This window comes from Protopterus annectens, chromosome 6.part0, assembly GCF_019279795.1.
Source record: "Protopterus annectens isolate FY-2018-M chromosome 6.part0, PAN1.0, whole genome shotgun sequence".
NCBI lineage: Eukaryota > Metazoa > Chordata > Ceratodontiformes > Protopteridae > Protopterus > Protopterus annectens.
This window is the reverse complement of record NC_056737.1, coordinates 813,151,309-813,158,634: the sequence shown is the minus strand read 5'-3', so window position 1 is coordinate 813,158,634 and position 7,326 is coordinate 813,151,309. Positions and strand designations below refer to the sequence as shown.

The window sequence follows — 7,326 nt, the reverse complement described above, 5'->3', positions numbered from 1 at the left end:
ATGGGCAGCATGAAATCCATAACAAATACTGGTGTCAACACACTAGGCAGTACTAGACAAGGTGACAAATCCCACTACAGTACATGTGGTGGCCCAAATGTGTGTCCATAGGACACACACATGCATTTCAGTGAGGCTCATATACCCACTACCAGCCTCAGCCAGCAGGACAGGTGTAGATGACCATAAAGAAAGGCTGGGCTAAGGCCTCCAACTGATGGCAATGGTTAACAGCCCCTCTCCAGACCTACACAGACAGATTACAACAGGTCTGGCAGTTGTTTATTAGTTTTGAAGGGTAAGAAGTCTGAAACTGAAATGTAGGTCAATAAAACCTAAGAGCTGTACTCTACTGATATGCCTCCAGTCTGCATGATAGGTCAGAATAAAAAATGAAATGGAAGCCAACAGAGTACATGAAATACCAGTACAGTTATAGCAAAGGTTTACATTTGTCAGGTGTGCCCCCCCCCCCAATCCTATGTAGAAATGCAGTAACATGTAAGTGTGAGGTGTAATAACAGTGGAACACAGATTACCCAAGCTGGCCCAATCTACAGGCTTGATTGTTGCATGTGTACAATATGCAAGGGTCTGTGTGTTAGGTTGTTGTGTATTCAATATTGTCTGGAAGTTGTCAGCATGTAGGCCTGGAGGTTTGTGTTTTGGTGGCCTATGGGCAGTACTGTGGATGACAGGGCCATGTTCTGACAACTGCAGTGCCAACCACAATGCTTCTCAGCAATACCCATGTCAGCAGTCGTCCATACTCACTGTCCAGATGTCAATATCTATCATCATCTGAATGATGGACATGCCATGAATGTGGGCTCATAGATACACACAGTACACAGGTGGAAGTACCCTAGACAAAGTACATAAAATGTAACTGTCAACCTCACAGAACTTTGGAATTGTACATACAGGTTAGCAGCACATTAAGTGTCTGTGTAGTATGGAATACTGATGTAGTCTGGCCAGTCACTGGCAGACCACAAAAGGCACAGTTATGAAGTAATGAGAAATGGCCTATGTCCCCGCACAAGGTAGCAAAAGGGGAATGTCCGATGTATATCTTGTGGGACAGCTGCAAGTAGCTTCCATATCACACATGCACTCAGCTCACCCCACCATCAGCCACAGGTTTATCACAGGTCATATCCTTGCTGTTGGGAATGAGTACAGTATGACCCCACTTCTGTATGGGAATACTCACAGAACACAGCATGCTGAAGAGGTGTCCCATGCAGGTGTTGTCCCTAGCTGTAAGCAGCACCCTGCCTGCATCCAGACAAATGGATTAATATGGACAGGAACTATTGCCATTAACACCTCGCACACTTACCCTGTCACCCCAGGGGAATCAACTGGCTCACAGTCTGGGAATGTAGGAGTGACAGAATGCACTGGCCTGCTACAGATGGCCTGCATCACTATCAAATGGCCTACAGGCCTCTGTCAAAAGCCTGTGCCTCACCCGTAGTGCGAATGTATGGTATCTCATGGAGTTCCAACTAACAAAGTAAGACAGTCAACAGAACACAAATGCAAGGCCATGTTAACAAATCCCAGTAGCATACTCACCATGTCCTACTGCATGAACTGTGGATCAACCCCTAAATACTGCTGGGATGAAGGGCCAACTATAGGGATACTTCTCAGATGTCACTCGCATAATGTTAGGAAGAGGATAGAATAACAGAGTGGGGGGGGATGTACAAGCATAGACATCATGAAGTGTGTGAAGTCTGAAACTCTGATGTGTGCCCATACTACCCCTGCCTGCAAACCCAGTAATGGGTGGCTACAAACCTGCTCATAAACCACAATGTGAAGGTGTATATAGTTTTGTTGTTTGTGTCTTTGTGTATATTTTTTGACATGTATCATAATTTCATTTACATATATTCTATACTTCATGGTTATATTAAAAATCTAAAAAAATAAAAAAATAATAAAAGTATATGCTGTGATACGCCAGAGGTGGCATTTTAATCCCCTTCAGAAAGATCTGACATCAAATCTGTTAAAAGTTTGTAAAACTGCAAAGGATAGTGATACAACAGTCTAATTTCATGACTGGGACGTTTCTTTACTCCAAAATCTAGGTACCATTCTCTATTTGTTTTCTCTTGGAAGACTATACTCCAGTCACTGGAGAGTTATTTTCACTATAAAACAATATTAGATGCCTCTGATTTGTGTAAAGTACATGTGCAGGATGACCTTTAGCTAACCTGAAATTCGTGAGGTATAAAGTATAGCTGAAAAGTTGTTTGTAAGCCTAGTGATGCAAGTTTCATCTGTTTATTCCAAGGTATACTCAATGTTCTGTAAAGAATTTTAAGAAACCTATTTTGACCTAACATTTATAAATTTTTTACCATCTCTCTACTTTTACAATACCCCATATTCACTTGCTCTGACTCATAGTGGTCCTTCCTCCATTTATTGCCTCAGTATAATATAATATTACAGTTTAATAGAGTCTCTCTTTTCTTTCCGTTCAGAGCATGTGGTGACTATATCCAGTACTGATCCAGATACTACAGGAGCTCTGCCACAAGGGCCAATGCCTGAAAGTTTTCACTTAGAACATTGTCATTGTGCACTGTAAGCAAGTTTAACATGAAGAGCTTTGCTGTGTATTATGTATGCCCTATGCTGGAAATTAGCTGTTGGCCTTGCACTCTAAGGACCGCTTACAAAGTTGGCCACTGTTCTTTCTCTTAACCAATAGATTACACTGTATATGCCAATTACTTAGTCTCCCTAGTTTCCTGATTTCTGCATTCAGTAAATTTAAGAAATCCTGTTCTACTTTGTGCCTCCTTGTTAATTGCTTTGTACTTGCTATAAACCGATTGCTCTTTGTAATAAGTGACCCGAGGATAGAGGCTCACAACTCATATTCAACCCAAAAAAACAAGTAACTTGTTTTCCCCCAAATCCCTCTCTGATGGAAAAAAAAACATTTAAAATCCTCTCTTTTAATTTTGCAGCCATTGAAGTTACTTCTCAAAGAAAATTATTAGTGATGATGGTGGATGATAATCTTAAATTTGACCTGCATATTCAACATTACATAAAAAACTCATGAAAAATTTGGAATTCTTTACAGAGCTAAAAACTTTCTCAGCAACATAGCTGAAACGACACTTGCCACTACTTATCTCATCCCCTCACTACCTTATGATGCTCCATCCTTACCAACTTCCAGGCATCACAAAAAATCAAAACTTGAACAATGGCATAATAGAGTGAATAAATTTGCAGCAAATAACCCTTTCCAAAACGCATCACTGAATAGCACTAAAAAGCCTAAATTGATTAAAACTACCCTATCAACTAACATATACAAAGCTTATTACCATATATAAAGTTATCCAGCATCAATCTGCTTGTCCAGTACTAAATACCATTCTACACAACTATGCTCCCTGAAAGTCATTATTATATAATGACCAAAAATTCCTCGCTGTCCACAAGCCTATCAATCAAATCTGCTGGGCATGGCCTAAACTCATATCATGTTGCTAAGTCCTGTACTTTTAGAAGTCCTGGGACTCCTTAACTGTATCCATCAGGTCAATACCCTCCCTCCAGTCCTTTAAAACCATTCTGAAAGACTTCCTAGATAAAAGTTGTCTCTGTTTTGCCCATCCCCAGGATAAACTATATCCCTAAATATGAACAAGTAGCTATTCTTACCTTATACCTTTTTACTCTCCCTTCTTCACTTACTTCCTTACATCAATCAATTTCTTTCTCCTAACTTTCTTTCTAAATATGCCATAATCCTGTTTTTTGTCTCTCACTTTTTATTGCAATCCCTGTTTGTATTATACTAACTTGCATTTAATTTTTCTATAAATGGGCTAAAATTTCTCTAAATATTAAAAGCTTGTTATATAAGCTATAACTATTCTTAACCAATGTTTTCACATTATGTCTAGTTCGGTGTAATTATTTAAACTCTATGTGTGTTTGTATTATTTTTGAAGATTGTGAAATTATTGTTCTTAAAATGTTTTTGTAATGTTATGGAACTTTTCTCTCCAGGACTCTGCTGAAGATGAGAACCTATCCAATCAGACTTTTCCAGTAATCAGATGTCAATAAATGTCAGTATAATAAATAAATAAGTATTTTTAAATTTGCCAGCTGTGTGTGTGTGTGTGTGTGTGTGTGTGTGTGTGTGTGTGTGTGTGTGTGTGTGTGTGTGTGTGTGTGTGTGTGTGTGTTGTGAAGTAGCAAGGTTCTTATTAATGTGTCTAGCATAATGTATTAATCCTGACTGAAATTGCTCTTTCTAATGTCTAGTTATTTTTTTGGCAATGAAATGCATGTCCCTGTTCTGTAGTGACCCAGTGCACGTTGTTATTCATTTTCTTTATCCTGGCTACATGGTAGGATTTTTAGATTTTTCTCAGAAAAATGAAATGCTGTGATTTCTTCTTTTTTTAAAGGTGTGGGGCTCACCTCCACAGCGGGGCTTCTGTTATTCCCCTGGCACGGAACATAGAACCAATTTGCTCCTTCATAGAAGGTAAGACATGAGAATGAGAAATCATGCAGTAGTTGGGGGGAAATATTTCTTTATGTATTATTAAAAAGGAATATAAACTTGATTGGTGTGAACATCCTTGCTCCCAGGAGAGTTTGCATTTAGTGGTGTTCTGTCCAAATTTTGGATTACTCCCATCTGCAGGACAACTAAGAGTAATACCTCTCAACTGTCCAGATTTTTGCAGAATGTCCAGATTTTTGGCTGATATTTTTGGACTGTTCCTCATGAAATTTGTGGTTTTCTGGCAAATTACTGCAATGATCTGAGGACTGAAGTCACTGAATAATGACATACATTTGAGTTTCAGACTTCAGCTCAGAAAATGTATGTTAAAACAATCCCTGTAACTCTAGCAACTTTCTAAGTTTATAACAGCAATATTTAAAATGTGTCCCTATTTTGGGGCCTTTGACCACTCTTCCCTTTTTATTAGGCTTTGTCTAGAATTCTTGCACTAACAGGCTGGGAGGTATGTTGAGAATGTGCCCCCTACTCAATTTATATGTGGAGTGCATGACTGCAGGGGTCTCACCCCCAGTCTCTAATAGAGAGCACCACACTGACGGCAACAACTACCCTCTCCCAAAAGGAAGGATATCTAGTATCAGCTACTCTACTTGTCCTCATGGATCCTCCAGTGACTGGGCCCACTACTCAGCCTCAGTTCTCATGGGTCACAGCCAATACTCCATCTGCCTATGCCATCTGTACCATAGATCCAGCCAATTTATTTATTTTATAAGTCCTCGAACATGACACTATGAAGAGTGGTAATTAGGAAAATTGTCTCATTCATGGAAGAAACATATTGTATGATGGAAAATGTATTTGTAATAGTCACTTATTATAAAATCAAGCCTGATGTCCATAAACATTACGATGTCTGCAAAATATCCCAAATAACATTTAAAGCAAAGGGTTAAAAGGTCACATATACAAACCATTGAGTAAAAAACACAAGAAAGATCCGGCAAAGCTATAGTCTTCACTGTGTAAAATCTTAAACCTCCTGTATTACACTATATTTTGCAGGCACCCTAATGTTTATGAACATCAGGCTTAATTTTAACCTCTGTGTTTCTGAAGTACAGCTAAAGAATCCACTTATGCTGTATTAACAAGGTAAAAAAAAAAATCTGATACATGCATGTCTGTAGCTAGTGGGATTTGGCCTGAATGTACCCCCATAGAGATTTAAACAGTAAAAAGTAAAATGTCATGGGCGTTCACAAGTAATTTAACTGAAACAATATTCCATGGGCCTCCACTACAGGACACTTAAGGTTTTACACTGTGAAGAACCTAGCTAGGCTGGATATTTCTTACAGCTTTTAACAAAGAAAACTGAAATATCAAAAGGTAAATAAGTTACTAAAACAGAAACCACTAGACAGAAATAAATAATGCAGAGAGGCAAAGTGAAATGAAAACTCAGGCTTCGCCCTCATGACCAAATCACACCAACCGTGGGTGAAGCTAGTATTACCCACACCCAGATGTGGGTTATTGCTTAATTATTTAATGGCCTTGGTGCTCCTTGCAGCTGACTTGGATTTCGATCACTACAGGTTGTAAGAAAGGCAGTGCTTCAGTTTTATTAATGGTTCTAAGAAAGTGGTCAAAGGTCCCATTATGATATAGAACCACTTTTCTATACTGGCTTCTTAGCATCTCCCTTTTTTGAGTTAGGTCCCTGTTTCTTGGATGCTCATTTTAGTATTAGTTTTCTTTTATTAAGTATCACAAATCTAGGATGAAGAATGACTTCTGGGATGCCTGTAAGAATAAATTGAAATTAATTGCTATTTTTTTAAGTCTGATCATTTAGGTCTCAGTACCTTTATTTTAGATGGACCACTATTCAATAGTCCAACTGTTAGCATCAGACTGAAACATAATCTCTAAAAAAATTGGTTAGTTTATGATAATACCTAGGATAGGAAGCGTACATCTTCTAAAGTTTTTCTATCATAGAAATAGAAATCATATATCTATTATAAAAGTAAAGCTCAAGATTTTAAATTACAGATACATGAATTGGATACAACTCTGTGTGGATTTTGTAATGTCTGTGGACTGTGACGTGGATAGACTTCTTTCTTGAAAAGTGGAAAGCTTCCATCTCCTACAAATCCTCTGCTAGTTCTGAACACAGGATATACAAAATCTGATCGTGGTCACTGTCTCCTAAAATGCAACTTTGCTAAAACTCTTTTTAACTTCAAGAAAAATGTGAAAGAGAAAACTTTAGACTTTTTCCAGGACAGAACTGCTTTAAGAGTCAGTTTAGTCAAGAGTTTTCAAGGATTACATTTTACTGTTTTCAATTTTACCATTTTGTGATGAAATACATAATATTGCTTACATATTTGTTTTCTGTTGTACCTACTTAAGCAAAACTCTTATATTTTCTATTTTTCTGAGCAGGAATTATTTGTTTTGTGTTTGATGTTACTATGGCTGTTAGTAGTTCATCATTGCTGTGAAATGTGTGAAACAGACATCACATCATGACCAACAAAAATACTAAAAGAGTCTGAAGAATTCTCTGAAAAATCTGAGAAAAAAAATGTCATTCTAATCTACAGTGAATTTAATCATGGTGTAAATGTGTTATGCTAAAGACCTAAACATTTGGAATTTCTGCTTTGTACTTTTATAGGAAATGGTACGAATAGCCTTAACAACTGATATAGTGCACTGTCTGGGAGTTATACAGCACTTGTGGAACCTTGTATTATGTGTTTTCATTTGGC

At 37.8% G+C, this 7,326-nt stretch overlaps 1 long non-coding RNA gene across 1 annotated transcript in view; it reads left to right on the top strand.

The window, feature by feature from the left end:
* The first annotated feature begins 4,477 nt into the window (after positions 1 to 4,477).
* Positions 4,478 to 7,326, top strand: part of LOC122804076 — a 71,499-nt gene continuing 68,650 nt past the window's right edge. Inside the window, exon 1 of the long non-coding RNA XR_006365168.1 lies at positions 4,478 to 4,549. This is a non-coding gene — a long non-coding RNA (uncharacterized LOC122804076). The remainder of the gene's footprint in view (positions 4,550 to 7,326) is intronic.